This window comes from Chlorocebus sabaeus, chromosome 26 (assembly GCF_047675955.1).
Source record: "Chlorocebus sabaeus isolate Y175 chromosome 26, mChlSab1.0.hap1, whole genome shotgun sequence".
Classification (NCBI taxonomy): Eukaryota; Metazoa; Chordata; class Mammalia; order Primates; family Cercopithecidae; genus Chlorocebus; species Chlorocebus sabaeus.
The window spans coordinates 8,668,736-8,683,178 of NC_132929.1; the positions used below are offsets into that span (position 1 = coordinate 8,668,736).

At 40.1% G+C, this 14,443-nt stretch overlaps 1 protein-coding gene across 4 annotated transcripts in view; it reads right to left on the reverse strand.

The window, feature by feature from the left end:
* Positions 1 to 14,443, reverse strand: part of FMN1 (formin 1) — a 386,235-nt gene that overhangs the window by 106,324 nt on the left and 265,468 nt on the right. The window lies entirely within an intron of this gene.

Below are 14,443 nucleotides of genomic sequence, written 5' to 3' on the forward strand. Positions count from 1 at the left end.
ATCACTGGCAAAGCAAGGAGCTGGCAGCCACTGCTAATCAGTTTGCCACTGTCTTCAGATTTAATGCAATATTTGGCTCAGACATTTAAAAAAATCCCCTATTCCAGCTAAAATATTTACACAGTCCTATGTGTCTCACTTAATGCCTGTTAAGCAATCGTCTTTTAAAACTCCACAGACACTTGTAAATCTGTCGGGAGAATTGTGGCCTATAAACAAGCTTTCATATAAAGAAGGCTGCATTGTCAATTTTGGGGGAGTAGGGATTTCTTGGGATGTGTTTGAAAATAAAGTTGAAGATCAGAAATAGTTTAGAGTGGGTAACAAAATGGCCAAGAGTCTCGCTTGCTGGACGCCGTTAGTGGTATTAACGGGAAGCCTCCAGACACTGATCTCAGCTATTTAAAACTGTGCTCTCCTGTAAACCTGTCATTGATCCTACCTCTCTCTTGAGTTATGGCACAGGGAGAGTTTCTGGTCCAGCAGCCCGTGGTAATCTGCATCCTAGGACCTGTCAGGCTAGAGAAGATGAGCTGCTGAAGCCTTCAACAGGAGGCCATTACATGGTTATACACAATGTGAGTGTGTGTAAGCATCTTAGGAAAGATGGGGGACTGCTAGAGGAGAGGGGGAGTTCTGGACAGGGCTGATGTTGAGAAGAACAAGACGGCTGAAATGACAAATAAATAGTATCCACTGAGGGAGTCTAGGTGTCACAGATTCTGAAATGCCTATTAAACTCTCTAACATCTTCAGCCCTGATGTTAATAAGTCTAAGTGATCAAACTTAAAGTCACGGGAGGCCCCATGCAAGCTATCTCCTGCTGGCCTGGGGAGCCCCAGGAATTTGTTTCTGTCTTTGGGATGAGTCAGGTGTATGTAATACGACTCAGCAAACCGCTCCATCATTTAATTATTCCTAGATTAGCTGCCTTTTTATTTTTACTCCATTTCATTAATGAGTATGCCATTCGTTATGATTCACAATTTTATATTAGTTTTTTTTGTTTTTTCTTTTTGATACAGAGTCTCGCACTGTCAGTCACTGGGCTGGAGTGCAGAGGCGCGATCTTGGCTCACTGCAACCTCTGCCTCCTGGGTTCAAGTGATTCTCCTGCCTTAGCCTCCCCAGTAGCTGGGACTACAGGTGCCCGCCACCATGCCCAACTAATTTTTTGTATTTTTAGTAGAGACAGAGTTTTGCTATGTTGGCCAGGCTGGTCTTGAACTCCTGACCTCATGATCTGCCTGCCTCAGCCTCCCAAAGTGCCTGCATTACAGGTGTGAGCCACCACACCTGGCCTATATTAGCTTTAAAGAAGAAAAATTGTACATTAAATGTACATATCAGTTTAAAAACTCAAGCCCAGCTTAAAACACTCAATTTTGAGATTTGGTGGAGTTAGGAAAAGGTATGTCATGGATTGAAAAAAAAAAAATAGATATTTGTAATTCCAAGGTATATAATGCCTTGAAACTAAGGTAGCAAATATTTGTTGATTCTCTTGAGGATCAGTCAGGAAGGGCTTTGCAAATGTTTTTATGAATCTTCAGAAGAGCTGGAGGGAAAACTGTATACTTTCCCTCTGTGTACTCTCTGTCAGACTGACAAGTGTTATCACTGTTCTCAGGTACAGTCAGATTCCTGTTCCTGAGCAGAAAAGAAATCAGAAGTAGGAATAAATCTCTCCCCTAGAAAATGGGGATAAAACTTACCCTTAAAATGTGTTTATAAAGGACTTGATATTTCAGTGAGTTTATTTAAAATTAGCAGTGAACTCAGTGCTAAGAATAAATATTTGCTGAACAAATTAACTGATTGAAAAGGTCAAACAAAATCTGTCTCGTACTCTGCACTTTTTTTCTTTGATACCCGGAGATTTGATGACATTTTTAAAGACCATTCGAATGGTCCAGAAAACGTTCAAAAACACAACCAAATTAGCACTGTTAGTATATTAGCCACTATAGATGTTCCTTGGGCATTTCCCCTTTCTGTTTACTATGGCAGAGGAGAAGTTTCCGGTCCAGCAGTTCCTGGTCCTCCATGCTGACTTGGACATATTGCATTTATCTCTCACTCAGTAATTCCTTGAAAACAATACCAAATTCTCAAACTGTATAATCAAAAGCAAATGGCTCTTAAATGGCCAAGGGTGTCTTAGACCTCAGCCTGCTTTGTGTGTGTTATCTCATTTTACGCCTTCCAAGAACCCTATGAAAGTTTTCCTGCTATCGTCCCCGCTTTTCGGTGAGAATTAGTAAAGTCACACAGACAGTAAGTGGCTGAGTCAGGATCTGAATCCAGGGGTAACAGACCCCCTGCCCTTAAGCTATGCTGCCTCCTACTTTCACCATCTACAGGAAAGTTCTAGAAAAAACTATGGGACACCTATGAGAATGCTTTGTAAACTATAAGGAATTAAGTAAATAGAAGTTAAAAACAATCACCAAGTGCCACCACTGGGATCCTGTCATTTTAAATACGGAAAACGCCTATCAGGAGGTTGGGTTAGTAAGTGGCATGGCAGAGACCAGAACCAGGGCTGTCAATTTCCTGATAGGTCTGTGATCTTTCCAGGGGTATTAAAAGGTAGAGTCAGAGTTCATGACCCCTATCTACCTAGGAGCCACGCTGAGGCTGAGCTATCTGCGAAAGAATCTGGGAGAGGTAAAGATACCGGCAAAAACTGCAGTCCCCTTTGCAGGGACTAAGGAGGTCTCCCTCTAACTTCGCTCGTTTGGTTGACTGACATGAGAAGAATCCATTTGTGGATTGTGAATCTTTCACAGAGTCCAAGATACACAACTTACTTAGGCAGAAAAAGTATTTTGATATTCACAAAACTACCCACTAATCTATTTCTGTGAAGAAAATGTTTTGACATTTTATAGAAAGTTTATGGTATGGTAGCTTGGGCGCTGGTGTGGCAGTCAAGGACCCGAGTTCTGTGCCTGGCTGGGTGATCCTGGCCATGCCGCTTCCTATCTCGGAGACTGTGTTTTCCAAACTGCACATGCCTGCCCTACTCACTTGGGAGAACGAAGCACCATAGGCAGGTAAAGTATCACCACTATAATTACAAGGGTATCTTTAAAACATCAAAAAAACCCAGGAAATATCAAAGACACATTGTGAATGAACTTGCCAAATTAATGTTATTTTCCATTCCTCCTGCTTGATTCAGTCTTCCCATTACCGAGTAGAATCCTGATCAAAAGCAGTTGTGTTGTTTCTAAACCTGTTTATTCCCATTGTTCTTTTTATTGCAATTATGTAATTTAATAACTTGACGGTAAACTACATATATGACTGTCAAAAGGTACTATTTCTGTAAGTTTTAATGAAAGAAGCTAAAATATTGCTGTTAAATGTAGGTAGAGAAGGCCAGTGGAAACGGGGGCAGCATGGCAACTAAATGCAACGTGGTAGTCAGGATTAGGTCCTGGAACAGAAAGAGGACAAAAATGGAAAAACCAGTGAAATCCATATAAAAACTAGCACTCAGTCAATCTAAATGCATCATTGCCAGTTTCTCAGTTTTAACAAATGTATCACAGCAATGTGAGATGCCAACAATGGGGAAACTAACCGACAAGGGCTACATGAGAACTCTTGACTCTTTGCAACTTTTCTGTAATTTAAAAATTATTCCAAAATAAAAATTAAAGTGTATTGTTTAAGAAACGTGGGAAACACAGTTTTAAAAGATTGAGAACAATTATAAATATCTAGAAAGATTCTATGGTGGTATTTGCAAGAGTCTCTACTGAACTTTAAAAATAACACTAGGGAAATTACAGATGATCTCATGGCGTATGTAGGGAAGACCTACAGGACTGCATTCAACAGATTCATAATTCAAGAAAAGGCCTCATCCCTGCACCAGAAGACAGACAAAGGATACAATATTTAATTTGTGGAAAGTTAAAATGCTAAGGGATACAAGTGTCATTTTCCATGATTTCCAATTTTGGTCAATTTTTTCCCATTAACCTACCACACTGGATAAGCGCTCTGGTCTATAAAGACAGACAGTATCGGCTGGACATGGTGGCTCACGCCTGTAATCCCAGCACTTTGGGAGGCCAAGGCAGGTGGATCACCTGAGAACAGGAGTTTGAGAACAGCTTGGCCAACATGATGAAAACCAGTCTCTACTAAAAATACAAAAAATTAGCTGGGTGTGCCAGCGGGTGCCTGTAGTCCCAGCTACTCGGGAGGCTGAGGCTGGAGACTTACTTGAACCTGGGAGGCGGGGGTTGCAGTGAGCCAAGATCGCGCCACTGCACTCCAGCCTGGGCGGCAGAGCAATATTCTGTCTCAGGAAAAAAAAAAAAAAAAAGGATAGATGGTATCAACACAAGGATTTTTGAGGCATGAATTAATTCAAGAGATCTTTCAGAGTCATTTACAAAGAGAATACCTAAGATGCAAGACTGATATAATTTTACAGTTCACTTTAAAAAAAAAAATCTCATAAATTGTCAGAATTCCTAGGATTTTTCAGTTGTTCTAATTAACTAAGTCAGTCTAGGGAGGAATTCAATACAGTAACCCTTCCTGAATAAGGAGAACTGTAGAATGCACTGAAATAGCATAGTAATAATAATCATCTCAGAAATTCAGGAGTTGGAATATATCTTCAAAATCATTTAGCAAACTACTTTTCTAATGGTACCTCCTCTACCCACCCACATAACACAATCTTCCAGCAAGCAGTGGGTGAGGAACCCACTACTGCTCAAGGCCATCAGTTTTCTCTTCAGACAGCTTTAAAATCTGTCTCCCTAAAAGATTCTACTCACGGATGCTTATTTGACATCTTTGGCCATAAGGAAGTGATCTAATTTCTCTCTAATAGCAGAGTCAGTGATTATCTGAAGTTGAGTCATTTCTTCTGATGTTCACTTGCTCATTCATTCATTTACCCATTTAGCAAATATTAATTGACAACAAATATGTGGCAGGTGCTGACCAGCACAGTAAATATAAACAAAAAAAAGGTCATATATCTGCCTTCATGAAGCTGGTGGAGGAAGAGAGAAAATTTACAAATAAATAGCAAATAATATGAAATATGAATACATGAAAGTCATATGAAAAAAGAAGGCTGTAATAGACAGCGCCTATTCAAAGTGCCTCCTGAAGATTGGGTGGGCAAGGAAGGCTCAGGGCATGGCACTGTCTGGCAGAAGGGCTTTCTAGGAGAGGGAAACACTACTGCAATGATCCTAGAGCAGAAACAAGTACATCGTGTTGGAACACAAAGAAGGCCTGTGTGGCTGGAGTTTAGTGGGCAGGAGGGGTGGGTGGTGTGAGAGAAGACTGGAAAGGCAGAAGTGGTTAAATTATGTACAGTTTGTAGGGCATGAGTATGAGGTTGGATTTGATTCCAAGAGGAATGAATGAATCTGAAATAACAGAGTGCTGTAACCTATGCGGCAGGTGGAGACTAGATTAAAGGAAGGGCAAGAGTGGAAGCAGGCAAACCTTCTTGACATGGGCCAGGTCAGAAGGTGGTAGCTTGGATTACAAATGTAGTAGGTGTGGAGATGGAGAGCAATGAATTGATTCCAGACACTTTTTGAAGGTAGAGTCAACAGGACTAGCTGTCAGATATGAGGGCACAAAAGGAATCAAGGAAAAGTATGACACATTTGGCATATGCTATGAAAAGGGATTTCCTTTGTAGGATCCCAATAAATCCTCTCAATCAGTGGAGCAGGTAGCCTTACACTCATTTTTATACGAGGATATTGAGATGTCACGGATGAAAGGATTTGCCACGGGTTACAAGGCTTGTGAAGCAAGGATTCGAATTCAGGATTTCTGACCCAGACTTTTCTATGATTGTAGCTTTTATTTCAATATTTTATGTTTCTTGTCAACTAAAAAAAATGCAACAAAACACATTCTATTAACCACATGTTTTTATAAACAGAGGGTAGAAATAGAGGGTGCAAACTGAAAGGAGGAAACCAGGACAACATAACTCATCCTTCCCACCTAGAAATGTCACAATCACAGCTTCAAAGGAAAACACAAACTTCTTCCATTAATTAAACGGATGAATCAAGTTTCAGTTTCCTCTCTCCTTTCTGTACAACTTGTCTTTGAAGGCATTTCATTTGGGAAATGTGTGACCTTTAGTCACCACGCTCACTTAATTGAATGCTTTGCATCAAAAGTCACCATGCTGATCAACATTTTACACCCACTGCTTTTCTGAAATACTTATCCCAGTTCCTTTGGTCTGTTTTGTTGAAATCATTTTACAAAAATAAATCATATCAGTTTTTTTTATTATTTCTAAAACTTTGCTTGCAAAACTAAATATTTTTAACACCATGGCAACATGGTCAGGACTCTGGCTAATGTATCCAGTCTTGTACCAGAGCTCAGACTTAGTAAACTTAGTAAACTACTGCTGTGGACAAATGGGCTGTGAAGGAGGAAAGAACTAATAAATTAGACACGGTCAATAATCATTCAAGTCATGTCTTCTGGAGCTTCCCAAAAGGTGATAAATTAGCCAGACTTGTCCTAATGATCAATACCCTGCTCTCCCTTCTAGAACACACCAGCATCCATTGAGTAAAGTGCAGACTGCAAGACCTCTCAGGGAATTTAAGTACTACCTCACACCTCCTGACGTACTTCCTCAGGCATCGCCTCGTCTGACCCTTTCAATATCCCTTTGTGTTGGGCAGAGTCCAGAAGTATGATCAGCTCCATTTTTTTTTTTTTTCAGTTGAGAGTCACAGAGGTTAAGTGATGTGTCAAAGTGCATGGTTTATCACGTGGTAAGTGAGACAGAATTAACTTTAAACTTACATCTCCTCCTAAATCTCAGTTCAGTACTATTTTCAACATGCCAGCCTGTCGTTGAAACTTTTGTTTCATTGTGGGTTTTTTGTTTGTTTATTTTTATGCATTTGTCAAAGTTAAACGTGCACACAGTTTAAAGAATCAGTGCATGCTACGCACTTTAAGAACAGCAGTCCCCCATCTCCACCCCACCGATTTCCTCCATTCCTCCTTCTCAGAGGCTACCTCTTTTACCAATTTTACCTGATTATTTGGTGCTTAGTAGTATGTCTCTAATAAGCTTCTATTGTTTCTTTTTTATTTTTCTCTTTATCAACTATAAATGATGTAGTTCTTTCCTACACTCCTATCTCTTCACTTCCATCACCCCAATATAGCACATGGTACCATGACTCGGTTAGACTGGCGTTTGGTGTTGACATTATTATGACTTTGCAAAAACAACTCGCAGTCCCAGCTGATATATGTAAGCTCGGATCATTCCACATTTCCCGCACATTTCCCCTTTCTCTCACACTTGCTCTCAGAACTTTTTTTTCTGATTTAGTTTGTTTTCTATGAACTTAGCGTTAAATGAACCTCACACTTGTTACTAGTTGTATAAAATCTCTTGTCCAAACATTCAGATATATTAGATGCATTAATTGCATATTCCTTAAGAATCTTCTCCAAGATTCTTTTGACCTAATCAAATCTGAAATGTTTTCTTTCAATGTCTGGCTGTCATTCCTGGGCTTTTTCTCTATGCTGGAGGCTCCATTCACCTTCCTTCTCCATTGGAATTTCTATTTCCTGTGACCTATGTCTTCCTCTTTAATGGGAAAGCACTTTCTCTAGTAGCATCCTGAAGATAACTCTATGGGAGATAAGTTTTTTGAGAAATTGCATGTCTTAAATGTTTTTAATCTGTCCTCATATTTGACTAATAGTTTGGTGGATATAAGGTTCTGGACTGGGAATAATTTTTCTTCAGAATCCTGATACAGTTGTAGCTTTTAGTAATGCTATTGAAAAGTCTGAAGTCAGTCTGTTTCCTGACTCTGTGTGTGTCATCTATCCCCATATCCCACAGGGTGATCTTTCCTTTTTGTCCTAAGTATTCTTAAATGTTCTAGTAATAGTATAAATCTGTTTTACTTCCCCATATTAGTCAAATATCACATGGTTAGTAAGTGGCAGAATTAACTTTAAACTTATGTCTCCTAAATCCTAGTTCAGGGTTATTTTCAACACACCAGCCTCTGCCACTGAAACTTAACTGCCATTCACAAAGCTTCATTTCACTGTGGGTTTTGTTGTTTTTGCATATTTTTTGTATATTAATCAAATATGGGGGAGTAAAACAGATTTATACTATTAAAACGTTAAAACATTTTTAGGCCTTTTAAAATTAGGAACTCACATCCAACATTTTTAGAAATTTTCTTAAATGACTGTATTAATTTATGTACATATATATGACTTTTTGCATATTTGCATAAATATGCACAAACTTGTGGTACGTGTAAGTCTTAGAGTAAAAGTTGGATTGCTTCTCACCTCCTATCACTCCTGGATTAGAATTCAGCTTTCTTGTTTGATTAATTCATTTATCATGTATCTGTCTGTTTTTGAGTTTCAAAAATTTTGTGGTTCTCTCTATGCTTCTAAACTGATTCTTTTAAAGAATTCTACTATCGCTCTAGAAATTTTCAAAAGGAACTGAAATTCTACATGAGTGTTCAGTCCTAGATGAGTGTTCAATCAACGCTGTTTCTGCCACAGTCCTCCAAAAGCCTTCCCAAGTGACTTTTCCCCATTATTAGAGCCATATTATTGTTTATGGGCCATGTTTTAATTAGTAATTAAAGAAAATTTTCACTCTTATGACACGATCTAATTTTTGTCTTTTTTCCTCTTACAAGAAGCACTTAAACTCTCATGGAGGGAAAGCCCCTTGATGACACCAGGTGGCAGAGGTCATTTGTTCTGCAGGGTCAGGGCTGGTCCTGAGCACAGGAAGCACAGTTCGCCCTGTTATGTGACTTGACAAGTGCTGGAAAATTCCCTTATCTTCCCATCCACATCAGGAGCCCACTACATGTAACTTCCACACATGCAAGAGATAACAAAACCTTGCAGGTTGCCTAGGGGTGGCCCTTTAGTCCTCTGCTATGAGTTCAGCTAGCCACATCAGACTAGTATGCTTTCTTTTGGGTCATGAAGGAATAAAACAGAGGCTAGGTCAATGTCAGAGAGACAGAGAGGGAGTCAGAGAAACTGAAAAATATTGACAGGCAGGAGGTGGAAGGCGAGAGACTACAATAGGCAGATCAGTTGAGTGGCTGTAGGTAGAGACAAGAGAAAGCCTGAATTCAGTCCAATTTTTATCCGTAGTCCCTTTAGAAGATGAGCCACAGAACTAAGTGGGGCTTATTCTTCAAACTTAATCATTCTGGATCACATTGTTGGTGCTTTCAGGGTGAGCCTGCAAAGTGTAAAAGAACAAAGTATGGCACAGATAAACCTGTTTCAAATTTCAGCCTTGCCAGTAGTAGCAAAGTAACTTCCACTTCCTTACTGTAACAATGCAGGTAATAACACTTAACTTCGAAGGAGTTTTAAGGAACAGAAATGATGTAAGCAAACCTGCTGGTATTAAGTGCTAATTCAATGGTAAGTGTTGTCATCGGTGATAGTGGAAATGGACACGCGCCATACCCTTAACTGTATTTATAGACCCTTTGTCCACTGTCTACACTGGCAGGGAGGAGAATTTTATTGCTGGCATTGTTTAGGATTGCCAGTGCACGGTGATAATAAAAAATGAACTGACTTCTAGTTGACTTTATAATTGCTTTTAGATTCTCTACAGATATGCCAGATAAAAAACAGTACACCAAGTTAAATTTGAATTTGAGATAAGAAAAAACTCTTTAGTGTAAGTGTGTACCATGCAATATTTGAGATACACTTATATTAAAAAAAAAATCCTGAAAGAAAAGTATTGGGCCTCTTGAATTTTATTTAATAAATTTGACAACCCTAAGAGTAAGAAAGAAGCATCTTGCTTCCTAAGATAATATCAACAGGAAACACTTTCTTAAATCCTCTTTGGGGCCCAATAGTACTGACTGACTCAGGCAAAGACCACACTTTCGTCAGAGTGGACAGATACATTGATTCCTGACGGAACAACAGCCAGCATGGCTGTAAGAAGCCAGAACCAAAGAGGATGGTGATGAGGCAAACTTGCATTAAAAGCTGGCTGAAGAGTAGGAGGAACCCTTTTCCCTCCCACAACAACACAAACTTGAATATCTACTAGATTAGCAACACCAGTTCTTAGCATTCCTCCTTCCTACTCATAGTCAACTCTTCATCAACTGCAGTAATAGGAAGAGAGAAGGTCATCACACATAACCCCAAATCAACATGAAAACAAAACTGATTAAGGGTAAGGTCAGGCCCAGTGGTGGCTCATGCCTGTAATCCTGGCACTATGGGAGGCCAAGGCAGGAGGATCGCTTGAGCCCAGGAAATTTGAGACTAGCCTAGGCAACATAGTGAGACCCTGTCTCTACAAAAACTTTAATTCACAAAATTAGCTGGGTGTGGTGGCATACATCTGTAGTCCCAGCTACTCAGGAGGCTGAGGTAGGAGGATTGCTAGAGCTCAGAATATTGAGGTTTCAGTGAGCCGTGATTGTGCTGTTACACTCAAGCCTGGGCAATAGAGCAAGAACCTATCTCAAAAACTAAAAAATAAAAAAACCAAAAAGAATGAGATCAAGTGGTAGGTAAATGACACGTGGCCTTCTTTCTGCTAAGTCAGCCCTGCCCTCCCCTATGTTACTAGGGATCCTGACTCCTGCAGGCAGGACCCAGTAATGATCATTTTACCAACAACTGTGTTGCTAGTACAATTAATATCCTTTCTTCTTAAAGTACCTTTCACATAACTTATGTTCTGTAAAATATTACTAAGTATACAATGAAAGGGAAAAGAAAGCAAGCCAATGTTTCACGCTTTAAATTAGGAAATGCTGTTTTAGACAGCATTATACTTTTTTTTTTTTAAACTACAGAACTTCCCAGGGGCTTCAATAAGCTCATGTACTTTGAATCCCTAGGATATGATTTTCGTACAGAGCACGTCCAGGTTTATTTGATCATAGACTCTTTCAGAGAGCAACAGTTGCAGTTCACATTTCATGTAATATTTTTGGGTGCTACTATTTGAGGAATCCTACATCTACAGTTTCAGCAATGCTGCGCATGCGCGCGGGCGCGCGCGCGCGCGTGTGTGTGTGTGTGTGTGTGTGTGTGTGTGTGTGTGTGTGTCTCTGGTATTAACTGGTGCAATTAGAAAGAAGAATCCACTCCTTGGTGTATTAGTTTCTGATAGCTACTATAATAAATTAGCACAAACTTAAGAGGCTTAAAACAACACAAATACATCACCTTATAGTTCTATATGTTAGAAGTCTGACATAGGACTCACGGGCTAAACTCAAGGTGCTGACAGGGCTGTACTCCCTTCTAGAGGATCTAGGGAGAATCTGTTCCTTGCCTTTTCCATTTCCAGAGGCTTCCCACATTCCTTGGCTCATGGCCCACTTCCTCCATCTTCAAAGCCAGCGACATTACATCTCTCTGATCATTCTTATGTCGTTATGTCTCCCTCTGATCACAGTCAGGGAAAGTCTTCAGCGTTTAAAGATTGACTTTAAAGATTCATGTGATTAGATTAGGCCCACTTGGACGGTCCAGGATAATCTCCCCATGTCAACATCAGCAAAGTCCCTTTTTGCCATGTAAGGCAACATATTCACAGATTCTAGGGATTAGGGTTTGGACATCTTTGGGGGGCATTATTCTGCCTACCACATATGGGTGGGTAAGAATACCCTGAGAGTTCCAGCCAGCAAGCAAGGACAAAGAGGGAGAATGAAAGTAACTATTGCCATTGTTTGTGTTCTCCCAATTATTTCTTACAACTTCCCAGTATCAGGGACATGGAAATTACTGTCTTGTTAAGGGATGTATAGCAATAAACAAAATATGGAACATGTTCCCAAGAACTTGGTTCTCTCTTTACAATGCAGAGAAGCAAGCACAAGTGCTCGGTGAATTAGATACTCCACAAACACAGGCAGCTGGCCTCTCAGCAACACTGGCTGCACTTCCCAGTAAAAGGTACATGCCCTTCATCAGCTTTATTGAAGCTGCCCTCACTAAGAAACTGTGCAGACATTATTTCCTATGATGCAGGTCCTATAACTGTCCCGTTTTACAGGTGAGAAAGGGAATACTTTCTATGATTATGCTACTTGACAAGGTGTTACTTTCACTGAACCAATAAAATGTACACATCTGAACCCAAAGCTTGATCTGAGTCCTATGTAATGTGCCTATTTGTATGTCTATTTGACAATCCATCTACCTGGACTTCTTCCCCCTTCCAATTCCAACCCAAAGCAAGTTCCTTCCTGTGACTCTATCTGATCTGACAGTCTACATATGTGGTTTTGGGAGTGTCTGCACACGTCTGCATGCTTGTGTATATGTGTTCAGTAACTCTAATTTTTTTCTTCGTGAGGCTTCACATTTTGAATGCCAAACTGATCGTCAATCAGATACGGTGACTTCTGGGTCAGAGGCAGGATACGTACTCAACACACGCCTTAGAGTCATGTCTATTTCAAAACGTGGCTAGATCATCACCTCTGAAACATTGGCAAATTACTTGAGCACCACAAACTTCAGCTTTCTTATCTTGTGAGAAGTCAAAAATAGTATCTGCCTCACAAAGTCATTGTAGAATTAAAAGAGGTGATAGAGATAAAGCACTTGATAGATAATAATCACACAATAACTTATAGTTGATGCTATGATCAATTCCATGCTCTAAAAACGCTATTCAAAGTTCTTGCCTCTCTGAAAGATGCTTAATGACAACTTCTACTTAAATCAGTGACACTAGTATGACCGATACCCATAGCTTAATTCATATTAGGTTAAGGTGTGTTAATACTTTTTTTTTAAAAAAGGCTCTGCCTGCCTGGAGAACTAGGGCCTGATACTTCTTGAAATTCGCTAATCACATCTGGTTTAGCTTTAGACATTTTCTGGGATTTTGCCAGCAGCTACGACACTTTAATGGCTACAATAAACCTCAAAGCCTCATCAAATCTTTGCTGTATGTGTGAAAATTATGTCCTCTTCAATTAAACATTCAATCTCAGCTCACACCAAGGCCTTATGGAAAAGGAGGTGAAACCTGAATGGAAACGTAAGATGAAACGGACCGCCACGATTCTGGTCATCTTGCCAGATGGTATTTAGAAGAAAAAGAAATTCATTAGAGAACTTACGGTGTGTATTTTCTTTAAATATTTACTGGGTACCTTTCATGTGTTGAAAACACTGGCATCTCTAAAGATTAGCAGGGCATTTTTGTTTAAATATTCCATGTGTGTGAGGTGGGGGGAGTCCCTTCCTCATTTGCCCTTGTGGTACTTCATGTGTTTAGGTGAAGCCCGATACAAAGAAGAAAAGGAACAGACAACGTTCAGTTTTCTTTCCTAAGGCCGCTCTACCCGCTTCAAAAGCTCTTGTATTTTCTTAAGATCGGCTGAGGAAAGTGTCAGTTGAGTACTGAGGGTTCCGGAATGACAATTCAGAGCCTCCCTAGACAAAAGAAGATATACCAAAGTGAGGCACTATGGGGGAACCCTTGCCTCTCCACTCGCCTCCCAATTCACTCCTCTTATCCTCTTGCTATTTATCATCAAATGTACAGGGACGTCAAAGGGAGGCAGCCCCTGGAAGGAGAAGGGAAAAGATCAAACAGGGATCAAGTTTCGGCTCAAAGACTACAGGAGAGGTCAGGCCAAGGGTTTCACAAGGGGCCTAGAGACAAGAGGGAATGGGCATTTAGAAACGGCCACGGAGCAAAGAAGCTCCTCTGCCATTGCTAACTCTTGCTGCCACACCGAGGACTAGCCTGGGCCCTAATTCTACCACTGGAGAGGGACAGACAGAAATGCTACGTGGTAGCTTACTACGCTTTATTACAATAGTAATCAAGCTCCTCAACTTCAACAAGGATACAACTGCCAGTTCTTCAGGAGAGAGAAAATAATGACCACAAGTTCACATATCACATTTCTAAAGGAAGCATCCATTTGGTTGAATTCATTCAACCACATCAATGGGAGAAAAAAAACCCACATGCTCCTTTAAAAATAATATACAAGATAAAAATATTCACTTGTAACCATTATCCTTTCCATGTAAGTTTTATGCCCAACGTAAAAATAAATGGCTCTCTTTGCCACCAGGAGTACATCTTTCCCACTTTACTTCCATTTCCAAGCTGTTCTCGGCCTCAGACTTCGGTTTCTGAGTACTCTTTCACAATAAACATTTTTAAAATGTTTACTTTATGTCTTGGTGTTAAAATATTCCTGGTTGAAGCCCTTCATTTCCTCAAGCTCTGCTTCTGGCACTCTGGGCTCCATTTCCACATTAACACGCTCCCTAAATCCTCCGCAGAGCTCTTCAACTGGAGTTATACAAGCTCCAAGGCAAGTATTTATATTCTTGGACAAGGAGATGTCTCCACAG